Below are 17,230 nucleotides of genomic sequence, written 5' to 3'. Positions count from 1 at the left end.
TCCACCCTCACGCTCTTGGTCACCCCATCTTGTCCTCCCACCCATTGAAGTCTCCTATCTTCTCACCCACTCCTCAAGTGCTGTCCTCCACGCCCTGGAAAGCAGGGGCCATCCGTTACAGACACATCCTCAGCCTTCCATCTCCTGCTTTGCAGGTGTGCCCTGCTGGCCACAGCTTCCCCACATCTCCTAGGAGTTGCTGTCCCTTCTCCAGACCCCCCAGTATCCCTGGAAACCATTGCTCTTGTGCCTTTGAACAATCCCACCCCCTTCACACCCCCCGTCCCCACCGCCCCAGTTTTTGAGGCTCCTGCTTGCTGTTGTCCCTTCCCAGCTCTTACTCTGGGGCTTGGCTCACTTTTTCTCTCCCCACTTTTTCCCAGGCTGGAGTGCAATGGGCTATCTTGGCTCACTGCAACCTCTGCCTCCCAGGCTTGAACCATCCTCCTGCCTCAGCTTCTCAAGTAGCTGGGACCACAGGTGCACACCACTACGCCCGGCTCATTTTTGCATTTTTTGTAGAGACAGAGTCTCACTATGTTGCCCAGGCTGGTTTTGAACTCCTGGGCTCAAGCCATCTGCCAGCCTTGGCCTCCCAAAGGGTTGGGATTACAGGCTGGAGCCACCACGCCCAGTCTGTTTTTTTTCTTCTTCTTCTTCTTTTTTTTTTTAGAGACAGAGTCTCGCTCTGACTCAGGCTGGAGTACAGTGGCATGATCATGGCTCACTGCAGCCTTGAACTCCTGGCCTCCTACCTTGGCTCCCCAAAGCACTGGGATTACAGGCAGGCACCCAGCCCCTTTCTCAACTCAAGGACCTCCCTTCATCTTGGGTAACTGTGACGGGTAAGAACGACCTATGTCACAGTTCAGGTCACAAACTTCCTTGGTCCCTCTCCAGGTGCTGCCAGGTCCAGCCTGTACAGTCTTGGCCTTTAGAGTGACACCTCTGCCATACCTAGCACCCTGTGTCTCCCTCACCCTTGGCCACCACAGAGGCCACTGGTCCGCAGCCCCAAAGATTTCTTTGTCCCTTCATTTCCGGCTGGAGTCTGTGGCCATCCCATTGCCTCCCTCTCAGGCCCCTGAATCCCATGGTCTCCATCCGTCGCCCATGATGCTGCCGTCTAAGGCCTCTGCCTAATGGGGAGCTGTTGCCTGGTGACCCCACCAACCTATCCCAGTGGGAATCCCCGCCCCACAGTGGCTCCCCAACTCCCACCCCTAGCCTCCATCTCCAGTTCCTAGGTCACAGTGAGACGCCAGTGTAGGCCAGTAAATGTGCAAAACCAGAACTTCATTTCCCACCCCAAACGCCGTTCCTCTCCCCCAGATGCTGGCAGCTGGCAGGGGGCGTCCTCCGAGATCCTCCGGAGAACAGCCCGGCTTGGCTCTGCAAGTTTGCGGTGGGCGGTGAAAGTATCCGCTGACAAACCATCCAACGTCGGTTTGGAAGCCCAAGGTCCCATAAAAAGTGGGACGAAAAAAGACCCGTTGCGAGGGCTGCGCTACGCGTCCAGCCGCCCGCGCTCAAGCTCACTGTCCTTGGGTAAGGGAGAGGGAGGAGGCTCGGGGACTAAGAGGACGCATTCGGATCTGGAGTTCTCCGGCCCGGACACCCACGGGCCACCGCGTCGAGGCAGCGCGAGCCCCGGGCGCCCCCTGGAGGTTGTACGGGCCTCAGCCGCGCAGCGCGGACGGAGGAGGGCGCTGGCGTTAAGAACTACTTGTCAACTAGAAAAACACCCCCCATAAAAGAAACAGTCAAAGGGCCGGGACAGAAGCATTTGAAATGAAACACAAAGGTCGGGCGCGGTGGCTCACGCCTGTAATCCCAGCACTATGGGAAGCTGAGGTGGGCGGATCACAAGGTCAGGAGTTTGAGACCAGCCTGGCCAACATGGTGAAACCCCGTCTCTACTAAAAATACAAAAATTAGCTGGATGTGGTGGCGGGCGCCTGTAATCCCAGCTACTCAGGAGGCAGAGGCAGGAGAATCGCTTGAACCCAGGAGGCGGAGGTTGAGGTTGCAGTGAGCTAAGATCACGCCATTGCACTCCAGCCTGGGCAACAATAGCAAAACTCTGTCTCAAAAAAAAAAGAAAGAAAAGAAAAGAAAAGGAAAAGAAACACAAATGTCCAATAAAACGTCAAGCTGATATTGACATGGACAGGATCTGTTGCAAGCCCTGGCACAGGACAGACAGCTCCTTTAATCTCATAAACAATGACACTAGGGAGGGGCAGATTGTTCCCATTCTACAGATGAGTAAACTGAGGCACAGAGAGGCTAAGTGACTAGGTCACGGCCACACAGTAAGTAGCAGGGCCAGAAACTTACCCAACAGTCTGGCACCAAGGCCTATGGCCTTATTCACTACATGAGACCAATTCTTAACACAATGAAAAATATACACTGGCTAAAAACCAAAGTGTAAATGGAAACAAATTCATTCAATAAACTGAGAGAATCCCAGATGAGGGATCCTGCACCTATCAATGGGCCAAGCCAGAGTCTGGGTGTGTTTCCATTTGTGCTCCTTTCCAAGGTCCAAGGTCATGCTGTCTTACCAGACCTTGGAGGTACTTGGAGTTCGAAGCAAGCTTCCCTTCTGTGAGCCCCCTTGTCTGTTGGCCTGGGGTAGGAGGGCCAGGCTGTGGCATCCTTTCCTCCAGAGACAGAAGCCTAGAGGCGAGGTTAGTGGGAGGTGGCCGCAGGGAGGTGAGCCCCATTCTTCCCCAGTGCCTGCCATCCTCCTCCTTGCTTTGGCCAAATGGCCATTTCCTGCCCCATGGTCTGGCCTCATGATATCCCTTGTAGATTACACAACTCACTCTCCAAAAGCCGCTGTGTTTTATATGGCGGTGAACTGCTCTGTAGTTCCTGCTGAAAATCTTCTGTTGATTCCTGGGGTCAGCCGGGCTCCTTTGAGTCCTGCTTAGGCCACCTTAAGAAGGGCTGCAGGCTGGGAGCAGTGGCTCACACCTGTAATCCCAGCACTTTGGGATTAGGCCGAAGTGGGAGGATCACTTGAGACCAGGAGTTCAAGATCAGCCTGGCCAACTTGGCAAAACCTCATCTCTACTACAAATACAGACATTAGCCAGGCCTGGTCATGCGCAGCTGAAGTCCCAGCTACTCACCTGGGAGGCAGGAGAATCGCTTGAGCCTGGGAGGCAGAGGTTGCAGTGAGCGGAGATGGTGCCACTGCACTCCAGCCTGGGTGACAGAGTGAAACCCTATTTCAGAAAAAAATAAAATAAATTTTAAAATAAGCAAATAAAAATCAGCTGAGCATGGTGGTATGTGCCTGTGGTCCCAGCTACTTGGGAGGCTGAGGTGGGAGGATCCTTTGAATGCAGGAAGTTGAGGCTGCAGCGAGCTTTGTTAGTGCCACTGCACTCCAGCCTGAGTAACAGAGCAAGACCCTGTCTCAAAAAAAAAATAAAGAAATAAAAACTTTTTTAAAAAGAAGGGCTGAGCTTGCTTTCAAGATGAGTGCAACAAACTGGTCCAGACAGAGCCTGGATCAGAGTGAGGCCCACTCTAGGGGCCAGCTGGTTACTCTGGCGCTCTCCCAGAGTCACGTGGTCTCTCTCTGACCTCTCTCTCTCCCCCTTTCAATGCCTGCATCAGTCGCTAACCTCCTCATTGCTGGAGTTCCTCATTCATATTCCTAAGCCAGTTCATCTGTTTTCTGCCAGGGCACATGATACATCTCTGGATTGGCTGCCTTGGGTCCTGGTTCCCTTGGGGTCTAATCAGCAAGGCCAAGAAGGGAGGGCACTGAGGTGGCCGGCAGGAGACTGTCCCTTCAGCGGGTACCGTGGGTGATGCACTGCACCATTAGATGGTCGGCTACAATCCTAGACTCTTCTTCCTGTTTATTCATGCTTGAGTTTCATTTGTTGACGTTTGTTATGGTTGCCTAGAGGTCTTTTAAGGGTACTTAAAAATGTCTTAGGTACCCACCCTGGTTCACTGTAGAGGCTGCTACCCAGAAACTTGGCAAGACAGAATCATTCACAGTTAAACAAACAGGAAGTCATTTCTTCCTCCTTCTTTAGTCTCACCTTTCATTTAGAAAAAAGTAGGGAGACCATATTTAATAACCACCATCCATTAGATTAGATCAACGGGCTCCAAATAGTGCATTTCTTCTAGAAACAGTATCTCCTGGTCTCACAGGAGAGCATGTGGTCAGGAGGAAATTGAATAAAGCCTTTTAATCAGCCACAGTAGTATTTGAATCATTTAATTTAGAATCTGACAACCACAAATTATTTTTCTGGCCAATTTTAGCCAACCAGGAGAGCTAAGCCAGTCCAACTCATGCTTAATAAATCACCCTCTTGCCTTATGGTGGCTAGTTTGGGGAAGAGGTTTTTCTGAGGCTTTTCAGAAATAATCAACAACAGGCCGGGCATCTGTAATCCCAGCACTTTGGGAGGCTGAGGCGGGTGGATCACCCTAGGTCAGGAGTTCGAGACAAGCCTGGCCCTCAAGGTGGAACCATGTCTCTACTAAAAGCACAAAAATTAGTCAGGCATGGTGGTGCACACCTGTAATCTCAGCTACGAGGGAGGCTGAGGCTGGAGAATCTCTTGAACCCAGGAGGCAGAGCTTGCGGTGAGCTGAGATTGCACCACTGCACTTCAGCCTGGGCGACAGAGCAAGAATCTGTCTCACAGAAAACAAACAAACAAACAAACAAACAAACAAGTAATCAGAAACAATCTCCCACTCCATGTGTGTCTGACATGAATTATTTGACACATTTCTTTCCCATCTCTCTGTGGCTACAGAGTGAACCCTTGGGGTGGAGAGAGGCAGGACATGTGGCAAGGAGCTGTCATCTCTGCCGCTTGTGCTTTTTATTCCTGGCTCCAAGTTCTCATGGACATGAAAACAAGTCAAATCAAATTAGACACCAGACATACACTGTCTCATGGCAGCTCACCCATTGCCGCCTCAGACTTCTGAACACCTGCTGAAACTCTTTCACTGGAAAAAATGAAAGAGGAGCTTCAAAAAATAACACCCATTGGACACCCCAGATGTGGCCTCTATTGGAGTCACATTAAATCACCTGTGAAGTCTTGTTAAAGGGAAAAATGCAAGACTCTTCCTTCAGAAATAGTCCAATGTCAGCTGGGCGCGGTGGCTCATGCCTGTAATCCTAGCACTTTGGGAGGCTGAGGCAGGCAGATCAGTTGAGGTCAGGAGTTCGAGACCAGCCTAGCCAACATGGCGAAACCCCATCTCTACTAAAAATACAAAAGTTAGCCAGGCATGATGGCACACGTCCATAATCCCAGCTACTTGGGAGGCTGAGGCAGGAGAATCGATCGAACCCGGGAGGCGGAGTTTGCAGTGAGCCGAGATTGCGCCACTGCACTCCAGTCTGGGTGACAAAGCAAGACTCTGTCTCAGAAAAAAAAAAAAAGGAAAAGAAAAAAGAAATAGGCCAATGTCAGCTGCATCTAAGCCGCTGGCAGACGTTTCTTCTGACCTCCAGGCATGTGTGGCTGGGCTCAGAAAAACCCGTAAGACTTCAGTCCATCCCTACTGCAAACGACAGCCATGCGTCTGCACTAGGCGGGTGCTCATAGGCCGGCCTGCCCATTTTCATCCATCTATTTCAAGGGAACAAAATGGCAGAAAGGAGGCTGGGGATACAAGCCAGGACCTGTGGTCTTTTGGGGGGCCCATTGCATTCTTGAAGGTACAGTACCCACAAGTAAGTGGCATTAAGAAAGGAAGAATCCAGTTCATACAAGAAATCTTAAATTTTTCAAGAAATCTAGGTTTTTAGAATTTCTATCTTGGTTAGGGATGTGTTGATGTGAAACCAGAACCACCCACAGCCAAGTTTACAAAGGGAATGGTGTCCCTGCAGAGACCCAGGGGAATCTCTGGGAGGGAGCCAGAGGGTAAGAGCCTTGCCAGGCCTCCTGGGAACTGTCCAGTTGCAGGTAGCATCCCCCTGGCACCGGGCATGGAAGGGCTCACCTGTCTCTTGGCCCTGGGCACCCTCTTCCCTGCAGACAGACTCTTGGTTCTTGCTCCCTGCAAAACTCGAGCTCACTGAAACAAGGCTCTGAGTTTATCAGTTCTGGTCATGACACTTGACCCAGTGTTCGAGGGGGTCTTCAAGAGACAGAGTAGCTGGGTGTGGTGCATGCCTGTAGTCCCAGCTAACCTAGGAGGCCAAGGCAGGAGAATAACTTGAGCCCAAGAGTTCAAGGCCAGCCTGGGCAACATAGTGAGAAATCTTCTCAAAAAGAGAGTGAAGGCTGGGCGTGGTGGCAGACACACACCTGTAATCCCAGCACTTTGGGAGACCAAGGTGAGTAGATCATCTGAGGTCAGGAGTTTGAGACCAGCCTGGCCAACGTGGTGAAACCCTGTCTCTACTAAAAATACAAAGATTAGCCTGGCATGGTGGCGTGTGACTATACTCCCAGCTACTCAGGAGGCTGAGGCAGGAAAATCGCTTGAACCCGAGATGCGGAAGTTGCAGTGAGCTGAGATCGCACCACTGCAACTCCAGCCTCTGGGTAACAGAGCGAGACCCCCTCTCAAAAAACAAAACAAAACAAACAAACAAACAACAACAAAAACAAAACAAAACCAAACAAAAAAACCACACACACGCCCAGAGAGAGAAAGACAGAGAGCCTCACGCACCCTTGTAGAAGTCCTGGTTGCCACAGTGCCACAGTCCTAGAGGCATCTATCAAAAGGCCCCACCCAGAGCCTCCTCAGAGGGCATCTAAGCAACTGCCTATACTTAAGAATAGAGGTGTGACTGAGATCTGAGGGAGGGCTGCTGTCTTAGTCTGTTTTGGTTGCTATAACAAAATAACCATAAACTGGACAGCTCGTATGCAACGAAAATTGACTTCTCACAGTTCTGGAGGCTGAGAAGTCCACAATTATGGTATCAGCAGAGTCGGTGTCTAGTGAGGGTCTGCTTTCCAGTTCATAGATGGCACCTTCTCCTTGTGTCCTCATGTGGCGGAAGGGGTGAGCTAGCTCTCTGGAAACTTTTTTGTAAGGGCGCTAATCCCCAGCATGAGTGCGCTCCAACCCTATGACCTAATCACCTCCCAAAGACGCCCACCTCCTAATACAATCACATTGGTGAATTGTGGAGGGACATAAACATTCAGCCCATGGCAGCTGCTGACGCCCGCTCCTAAAGCCCCTTGACACCACCTGTTGGCACCACCACTGCCTACACCCCCCAAATGCCAGGCCTGACTTTTCCAATCAACCTTGACTCTTGTCACTTACTCCTTGGACCCCTTTCTTAATTTCTGGTCCTGAGACATAGAACACAAAGAACAAGAGCTCTTCTCTCTCACGGTTGTTGTGAAAATTAAATGAAATAAGAGTTTAAGAGCATAAACTGGGAAATAATAAAGATAATAGATTGTTTGACCTAGATGCAATTGGAGATCATAGAAAATATAGATGAATGTAGACTGGAGATAGGATCTTGTTCTAGAAAGATGCATATGTTTTGAATTGACACAAGAATAAAGTACATTTTAGGCCAGGCACAGTGGCTCACACCTCTAATCCCTACACTTTGAGAGGTGGAGGTGGGAGGATCACATGAGACCAGTTGTTCAAGACCAGCCTGGGCAAATAGTGAGATGCCATCTTTACAAAAAAACTTTTAAAATATTAGCCAGGTGTGGTGTTGCACACTCATAGTCCCCATCTACTCAAGAGGCTGAGGCAGGAGGATCACTTGAGCCCAGGAGTTTGAGGCTACAGTGAGCTATGATTGTACCACTGCACTCCTGCCTGGGTGACAGAGGGACACCCCTATCTCTTAAAAAAAAAGAAAAAGAAAACAAATTAGCTGGGCATGGTGGCACCAGACTGTAGTCTCAGCTTCTCGGGAGGCTGAGGTGGGAAGATCTCTTGAGCCTAGGAGGTCGAGGTTGCAGTGAGCTGTGATCGTGCCACTTCACTCAGCCTGGGCAACAGAATGAGGCCCTGTTTCAAAAAATAAATTAATTAAATGAAGCGCATTTATTTAAAGAAAGAAATTAAATGAGATAATACATGTATAGTCCTACAAACGTGACTCATAAAATATAACTATAAAACAATTTCTATTTGTCTCACTTTGTCCTTTAAACTGACCCTATGGAGTTTCTTTTCCCTTTGTCCCTCAATGAAATTTAGGCTAAGTCCCCTGACAACCCCTTCTTCACCCCTTAGCCCAGGAGTAACCTTCAGCTTCTTTCTGCCAATGTCTTTTTGTTCCTCCCAGGAGGCTTTTTTTTTTTTTTTTTTTGAGACAGAGTCTTGCTCTATTGCCCAGGCTGGAGTGTAGCAGCACGATCTTGGCACACTGCAGCCCTGGCCTCTGGGTTCAAGTGATTCTCCTGCCTTGGCCTCCTAGGTAGCTGGGGTTTCAGGCGCCCGCCACAATGCCTGGCTAATTTTTGTATTTTTAGTAGAGATGGGGTTTCACCATGTTGGCCAGGCTGGTCTCGAGCACCTGACCTCATGTGATCCGCCCGCCTCAGCCTCCCAAAGTGCTGGGATTACAGGCGTGAGCCACCGCGCCCAGCCAAAATGTGCCTTTCTGATCTCTACCAACTACCTCCAGGGAGAATAATGTTCCCCTGGCTATACTGTGAGAATGGGTATGCCAGAGAGGAGAAGGGTACCCCAGCCAGCTCTGGGAATGTGGTGGGTCTGGGCAGTGTCCCAAGCAGGCACTGAACAATTCCCACATTGGCTACTCTGCCAGATATTTTGTCCCTTTAAGGATTTACTCACTGATCCCACTGAGAGAAGAATTGTGAGGCCACTTGCTCAGTGTGACCAAAAGGGCTACAGAAGTGCCAGGTCGGGAGGCAGAATGAAAACCACACCCCAGAAAACAGAAGAGGAGGAGGCTGGGGAGGAAGGCGGTGGGTGGGTTGGGGACAGGGAGGACCCTGAAGTCAGTTGCCTTGGGGAGAAACCCAGGGTCTGAAGGTAACACAGACACTCTGTCCCTGGGGGGAGGGGTCTGGATCCCATTCTCCAAGTGGCCTGGGAGGAGACAGATGGTCTGGGAAGGCGAGGCAGTGCCCTAGGAACAGCCACACCAGCAAGCTTATCTCAGATGATTAAACGGCAGCAGATAAATTTAACTAAACGTGAGTAATGGGGACAGAAAGGGGAAGTGAAGAGAAATAGAATATTTTAGCAACATAAGGAAATGAGAAGAAAATGACTTTGCAATGAAAAGTCAAACTTCTGTGCCTGGAGGAGATGTAATCTGGTCATTGCTGGCCCAGGAGAGGGGGGGAGTCTGTAGTTATTTCAAGCAAATTTTAATTCACTTTAATTTAATAACATAGACCAAATACCTTTGAAACAGTGGCAGGGGCAGAACTGGAAATCAGAGAGTGCCAGCCCTGTGAACGGAGGTGTTTCTTATTTGTTTTTTGCAAGGAGAAGCTGTACTTATATTCATTCATTCATTAACCCATTCATTCAGGGCATGAATATTAAAGGCTGAGGATTAATAAAATATACAACTCAGCTTCCCCCTGGCTCATAGGAGATCCTGGCCAGCTAGGAAGACCGACAAATGAACAGAAAGTTGCAGTGTAGGGGCCAGGTGTGGTGGCTTATATCTGTAATCCCAACACTTTGGGAGGCCAGTGTGAAAGGATAACATGAGGCCAGTTAAAGACCAGCCTGGGCAACAAGCAAGATCCCATCTCTACAAAAAATACAAAAATTAACCGGGCATAGTGGGACACGCCTGTTGTCCTAGCTACGTGGGAGGCTGAGGCAGGAGGATTGGTTGAGCCCAGGAATTCAAGGCTGCAGTGAGTTATGATTTCACCACTGCACCACAGCCTGAGCAACAGAGTGAGGCCTTGTCTCAAAAAAAAAAAAAAGTTGCAATGTAAGGCCACATCCTGGGCCTAATACCAGGTGTTCAGTAGAAGTTTGTGGAATAAATACAGGATTGAAAGGGTGGTTTTGGGAAGGTGCCAGAAAGAGTGAATATCTAACCGGGTCTTTTTCTTTTTGAGACGGAGCCTCGCTGTGTCGCACAGGCTGGAGTGCTATGGCGCAATCTCGCTCACTGCAACCTTGACTCCTGGGTTCAAGCGATTCTCCAGCCTCTGCCTCCCAAAGTGCTGGGATTACAGGCATAAGCCACTGCACCCAGCCTTCTAGCTGGGTCTTGAAGGATGAATAAACTCACCAGGAAGGCAAGTAAGTCCAGGGCACATCCAGGGACTGCCTGTGACAAGGGGAAAAGGATCACGTGTAACAAGGGGATGCTGGTTACATTTGTTGGGCTGGGGAAGGTTGCCCAGGGAATGGGGACAGGGTGAGAAGAGGAAAACCGCAAGGAGGGGCCCTGATGAGGAGTGACACTCAGGAAGGCAGACTCTGAAGAGAAGTCCTCCCCCACCCCTCAAGCCATCACTGAGATCTCTACCCAAGCCCAGCGCCTACTCATCCTTCAAGGCTCAAGCATCACTTCCTCCAGGAAGCCTTTCTGCCCAGATCAGGCTGTGGTCCTCCCCCTTCCACGTGGTGCTCCCAGCACACTGCACCACCAACTTTGTGACTGCCCACCTCCAGTCCTGTATTGGGTTGGCTTGTCTATATGCTTGCCCGTCTCCCATTTGAGGCTGTATGCCCAGTTCTGGTGATGCTGCCCCACCCCATGCACTAGTGTCTCCCTGGATTCCGGCCGGGCTGTGCTGCCTATCGGATTCCATCAAGCAGATGCACGAGGCCTGTAAGGAAAAGTGGATCCCAAAGCTAGAGTCTAAGTCAAGGGTTGCTGGGGGTGGGGTGTGGAGGGGAGGTTGGCCGAAGGAAGGGTATTTTACTCCACATCACATAAGATTTTTACACTCATTGCCAGGCGCAGTGGCTCACGCCTGTAACCCAGCACTCTGGGAGGCCGAGGCGGGTTGATCACTTGAGGTCAGGATTTCGAGATCAGCCTGGCCAATATGGTGAAACTCCAGCTTTACTAACAATACAAAAATTAGCCAGGCCTGGTGGTGCACCCCTGTAGCCCAGCTACTCTGGAGGCTGAGGCAGGAGAATCGCTTGAACCCGGGAGGTGGAAGTTGCAGTGAGCCAAGATAGTGCCATTGCACTCCAGCCTGGGCGACAGAGCGAGACTGTCTCAGAAAAAAATAATAATAAATTGCACTCTCTCTTCTTTTTTTGTTTTGTTTTGTTTTGTTTTTTGTTTTGAGACAGAGTCTCTCTGTCGCCCAGGCTGGAGTGCAGTGGCATGATCTCGGCTCACTGCAGCCTCTGCCTCCCGGGTTCAAGCAATTCTCCTGCCTCAGCCTCCCAAAGTAACCGGTATTACAGCGCCCACCACTACGCCCGGCTAATTTTTGTATTTTTAGTAGAGACGGGGTTTCACCATGTTGGCCAGGCTGGATAATCCACCCACCTCGGCCTCCCAAAGTGCTGGGATTACAGGCGTGAGCCACCGCGCCCGGCCAGACTTTTACACTCTCGAGAGGGACTTTGGAAGTGCCGTGGGTGACAGCCCTTGTGAAGTCCCCAGGACCCTAGCTGGAAGGGATGGATAATTAGAGCTGTTGGGCCTGGGTGACAAAGCCAGAGAAGCCTGGTCCCTGGCCGAGAAACCGAAATGGCTGGAGAGGTGGGGCGGGTGGCCAGGCTCAGGGTAGTGAGAAGCAATACGGAGGCCAGGTAAGAGAGCCGCCCCTTCTCTGGACACGGCTGCAGGTGAAATATGCCGCCCGAGGGAAAGGAAAGAACTGCAGGTTCCATAAGTGTCCGCTAGGGGGCTACCGAGGCTACACCAGCTGGGTCACCATGGTAACTGCGGAGCTGCGGCTGTGTTGTCCCCATGCGGTGGCGGAGAGGTACCAAGAACGCCCCAGGCGCGGCGTATCAGACGCTGAGGCGGGGGGGGGGGCGGCGCGGGGGTCTGTGGCCATCAGCCCCGGGCAGGCCGTGAGCCCAGGCCAAGGTCCAGGCAGAGATGAAGGACCCAGCTGACTTTCACCTTCGTGTTTTCTCACCTCTGCTCAGGTCACACCTTCACTGGTTGAACCGGACTTAGCAGTTGTGGTAGAAAAAATTAAAATGGTGTTTCGGATCAGCGAAAACAGCTCCTGCATTGTACAGATGAAATAGCAACCCAGAGAGGGAAAGGCACTTGGAGACCACACAACAGCAGACCTGGAAACAGGGCGAAGAGAAAGTGGAACAGAATGGAAGAAAGCAAAGCAAATGAGCAAAGCCCAGTCAAGCAATGTGTTCACTTTATTATTATTATTATTGTTATTATTATTAGTATTTTGAGACAGGGTCTCACTCTGTCGCCCAGGCTAGAGTGCTGTGGTGCAATCATAACTCACTGCAGCCTCAAACCTCGAACTCCTGAGCTCAAGCCGTCCTTTCACCTTAGCCTTCCTCCTGTAGCTGAGACCACAGGCTCATGCTACCATGCCCAGCAAATTTTTGTATTTTTTGTAGAGACAAGCTCTCGCTTTTTTGCCCAGGCTGGTCTCGAACTCCTGACATCATGTGATCCTCCGGACTCAGCTTCCCAAAGTGCTGGGATTAAAGGTTCAAGTTACTTCACTCGACATTCTATTTTTTAAATTACCACTTTTGAATTTAAATAGTTTTAAGTGTAAGCTTTTGCCTGGTGAATTTAAGAAGACATAATGCTACAATGCAACTTAAGAATCCCTCCAGCAGATGACAGGCAACTTTTCCTTCCTATACCACATTCTTCCTCCTCCAACTAGTGTCTTTCTCTCTCTGGGCTTTAGTTTCATCTATACAATGAAGGAGCTGTCTTAGCTCTTCTCAAAACCCATTACTCTTTATAATAAAGCAAAGCCTTCTGTGGTCCTACACTTTGGGAGGCCGAGGCGGGTGGATCAGGAGGTCAGGAGTTTGAGATCAGCCTGGCCAACATGATGAAACCCCCATCTCTACTAAAAATACAAAAATTAGCTGGGCATGGTGGTGGGCACCTGTAATCCCAGCTATTCGGGAGGCTGAGGCAGGAAAATCACTTGAAACCAGAAGGTGGAGGTTGCAGTGAGCCAAGATTGCGCCACTGCACTCCAATCTGGGTGAAAGAGTGAAACTTCATCTCTAAATAAATAAATAAATAAATAAAGCCAAGCTTTTATGTCATAAGCTCAGCTCAGTTAACTCAGCACACATTTCGTGGGCACCCAAGTGGGTAAGTTCGTCTTACAGACAGAACCTGCTGGGCTGTCAAATGTCTCTAACTGGGCCCCTGGCAGGCCCAGCCTCAGGACAATCTAGACCAGGTTCTTGGATCCATGTATCTGGTTGCAATGTTGGAGGACATCAGCCATGAACAAAAACTATCTCGGCTATAATATTTGCAAGTTAATTAATTTGCAAGTTTATTTAAAAATTCAGATACAAGGCTGGGTGCCGTGGCTCATGCCAGTAATCCCAGCACTTTGGGTGGCCAAGGTGGGCGGATCACTTGAGTTCAAGAGTTTGAGACCAACCTGGCTGACATGGTGAAACCCCACCTCTACTAAAAATACAAAAATTAGCCAGGTGTGGTGGTGGGCACCTGTAATCCCAGCTACTCGGGAGGCTGAGACGGAGGAATCGATTGAACCTGGGAGGTGGAGGTGGCAGTGAGCTCAGATCGTGCCACTACACTCCAGCCTGGCGACAGAGCAAGACTCCATCTCAAATAAATAAATAAATTCAGATACAAACATAATTCAATAAATATAGCATGAGAATAATCTTGTTTAATTTTTAATTTTTAATTTTTTTTGGAGACAAGGTCTCACTCTGTGGCCCAGGCTGGAGTGCACTGGTGTGATCTCGGCTCACTGCAACCTCTGCCTCCCGGGTTCAAGTGATTCTTGTGCCTCAGCCTCCCAAGTAGCTGGGACTACAGTTGCACACCACGAGGCCCGGTTAATTTTTGTAGTTTTAGTAGAGATAGGGTTTCACCATGTTGGCCAGGCTGGTCTCAAACTCCTGGGCTCAAGCAATCTGCCCGCCTCAGCCTCCCAAAGTGCTGGGATTACAGGCATGAGCCACCGCACCTTGCCCAGTTTTGTTTAATTTCTAGTCCCTCACTCTTTCTCTGCCCTCCTTCTCTATCCTGTCCTTGGCTCATTTTGTCCACTTTCTTTCTTTCTTTCTTTTTTTTTTGAGATGGAGTCTTGCTCTGTTGCCCAGGCTGGAGGGCAGTGGCATGATTGCAAACAGCCACCAGGCCAGGCTATTTTTTTATATTTTTAGTAGAGATGGGGTTTCGCCATGTTGGCTAGGCTTGTCTCGAACTCCTGGCCTCAAGCGATCTGCCCACCTCAGCTTCTCAAAGTGCTGGGATTACAGACATGAGCCACCATGCCCGGCCTTGTCCACTTTTTTTTCTCTAAGCACAGTCCTCTGCTTGGCTGCAAAAACCCTCAGATGCCATCTGTGTCTTGAATGGCTGTGTGGGATCAGTCCCCTCCCCACAGCCATCCACATCCCAGGGTCATTGAATATCCTCGTTTCAGGGGCACAGAGGTATCTGGGGAAAGCCTTGCCTGGGTGGACATTCATGACTTCAAGCCCATGAGGAAAGCCTGGGATAAAAGAGACCAGGCCAAAGGGTGAGGGCAAACATGGGATGCTAGGGTGTCCGGAGTTGGTTCCCACTGGTGGGTTCGTGGTCTCGCTGACTTCAAGAATGGAGCTGCAGACCTTCGCAGTGAGTGTTACAGCTCTTAAAGATGGCACGGACCCAAAGAGTGAGCAGTAGCAAGGTTTATTGTCAAGAGCAAAAGGACAAAGCTTCCATGGTGTTAAAGGGGACCACTGCTGCTGGCTGAAGGGGGTGGCCAGCTTTTATTCCCTTATTTGTCTTCTCCCGTGTTCCGTTTTTGTCCTATCAGAGTGCCCCTTTCTCAGTCCTCCCTGTGATTGACTGGTTTTAGGATCCTGCTGATTGGTGCGTTTTACAATCCTCTTGTAAGACAGAAAAGTTCTCCAAATCCCCACTCGACCCAGGAAGTCCAGCTGGCTTCACCTCTCACTCAGGTACTCCTGGGGCCCATCCATCAACTGACAAAGGGACAAGTGACTGGCCTGAGCAGGGCCTCTCTGGGAAAAGCCAGGTGGCTGAACTGGAGCCCAGTGTGAGGTCTCCTGACTGCTGACCCTTGTTACCCACAGGGACTACATCGCCTTGAGGTGACACCACTTGGCTCTGGCCTGAGTCACCCCAGTTGAGATGAATCAAGAGTGTGTGGAAGGTTGGGTACAGCTGCTGATGCCTGTAATCTCAGCACTTTGGGGGGCAGAGGCAGGAGGATCACTTGAGCCCAGCAGTTTAAGACCAGCCTGGGCAATATAACGAGACCCCATTTCTATATAAATGAAAATATATAAAAAATAAAGGGTTTGTAGAGCCCTTCAGATTGGCCTAGGGTGGCAGAACACCAGAGGAACTCAGACAGCTGGGGCTACTAGGTGCTCAGTTAACTTTTGTTGAACTGAAAGTCATTTCCTGGGGCTTGTGGAGATGTCAGACCTATCAGACATCACCACAGGATGTCTGTGACAAGGCGCCAGATGGTCACAGCTCACTGTGTGGGTCTAGGAGACTGAGTGCCTTTTTGTTGTTGTTGTTATCTGCCCTCCCCAACATATATCTGAATAAGAAACTTTAATTAGGCTGAACTAATGACAAACTGTGGTACAGTTTTCCATACAATGCAATTTTATTCCATACAATAGCATAGTATTCCGCAATAAAAGGGAATCTATTAATACTCATGATGACTTGGATGGACTTCAAGGGTGTTATTCTGAGTAAAAAGTAAATACAATCTTAAATGCTCATATACTGCATGGTTTCATTTATATAACATTTAAAAGTAACAGAGATCTTAAAAGTATAGAGATGGAGAATAAAGGTGTCATGGATTAGAGAAGGAGCTAGAAAGGGTAACACCATAAGAGAGTAGCCCAGGCTGGGTGCAGTGGCTCACTCCTGTAATACCAGCACTTTGGGAGTCCGAGGTGGCCGGATCACAAGGTCAGGAGATCAAGACCATTTTGGCCAACATGGTAAAACCCCGTCTCTACTAAAATACAAAAAATTAGCTGGTCGTGGTGGCGTGCACCTGTAGTCCCAGCTATTCAGGAGGCTGAGGCAGGGGAATCGCTTGAACCCGGGAGGCGGAGGTTGCAGTGAGCTGAGATCGCGCCATTGCACTCCAGCCTGGGCGACAGGGCAAGACCCCATCTCAAAAAAAAAAAAAAAAAAAAAAGAGAGAATAGCTCAAAGGGAGTTTCTCTGTGGTAACAGGAGCTGTGTATCTTAAATTTACAATGGTTCTATTAATATATACACATGATAAGGTGCCATAGAATTATAAACAAAGACATAAAAAAAATATGCAAAGCAGGCAAAAATCCAAGTAAGGTCTTTAGATAAATATATTGTGCCAATATCAATTTCCTGATTTTGAGAATGTACTAGAGTTATGTAAGGTGCCACCACTGAGGGAAACTGGGTGATGGGTACATGGGACCTCTTCTTTCTACTTTTGCACTTCTTGTGAGTCTAACGTTAAAATCAAAAGGGTAACAAAATCTGTACTAGCTTTATTCTGCTTTGAATATTTTGAGTTCGGGGGTGGCTAGTGTCATGGAATATTATCCAGGACTCTGGTTGCAGCAGTCAAAGAACCCATTTTATTTATTTATTTGTTGACTTTATTTATTTATTTATATTTAAGACAGTGTCTCCCTCTGTCGCCCAGGCTGGAGTGCAGTGGCACGATCTCGGCTCACTGCAGCCTCTGCCTCTCAAAGCGATTCCCCTGCCTCAGCCTCCAGAGTAGCTGGGATTACAGGCGCACACCACCACGTCCAGCTAATTTTTTGTATTTTTAGTAGAGACGGGGTTTCACCATGTTGGCCAGGCTGGTCTCTAACTCCTGACCTCAGGTGATCCACCCGCCTCAGCCTCCCAAAGTGCTGGGATTACAGATGTGAGCCACCATGCCCGGCCAGAGAACCTATTTTAAACAGGCATAGGACAAAACAGGAAGAAATTATTGGCGCATATAATTAAACTGTGAAACTAGCAGGGCTAGAGCTGCACGCAGGGCCAGCTAACTTGGGACTGGCACAAAGAGAACCCTCTCTCTCTCTGTCTCTCTCTCTGCCA

The sequence above is a fragment of the Nomascus leucogenys genome, chromosome 2 (genome assembly GCF_006542625.1).
Source record: "Nomascus leucogenys isolate Asia chromosome 2, Asia_NLE_v1, whole genome shotgun sequence".
Taxonomy (NCBI): domain Eukaryota; kingdom Metazoa; phylum Chordata; class Mammalia; order Primates; family Hylobatidae; genus Nomascus; species Nomascus leucogenys.
This window is presented reverse-complemented; position numbering follows the sequence as displayed.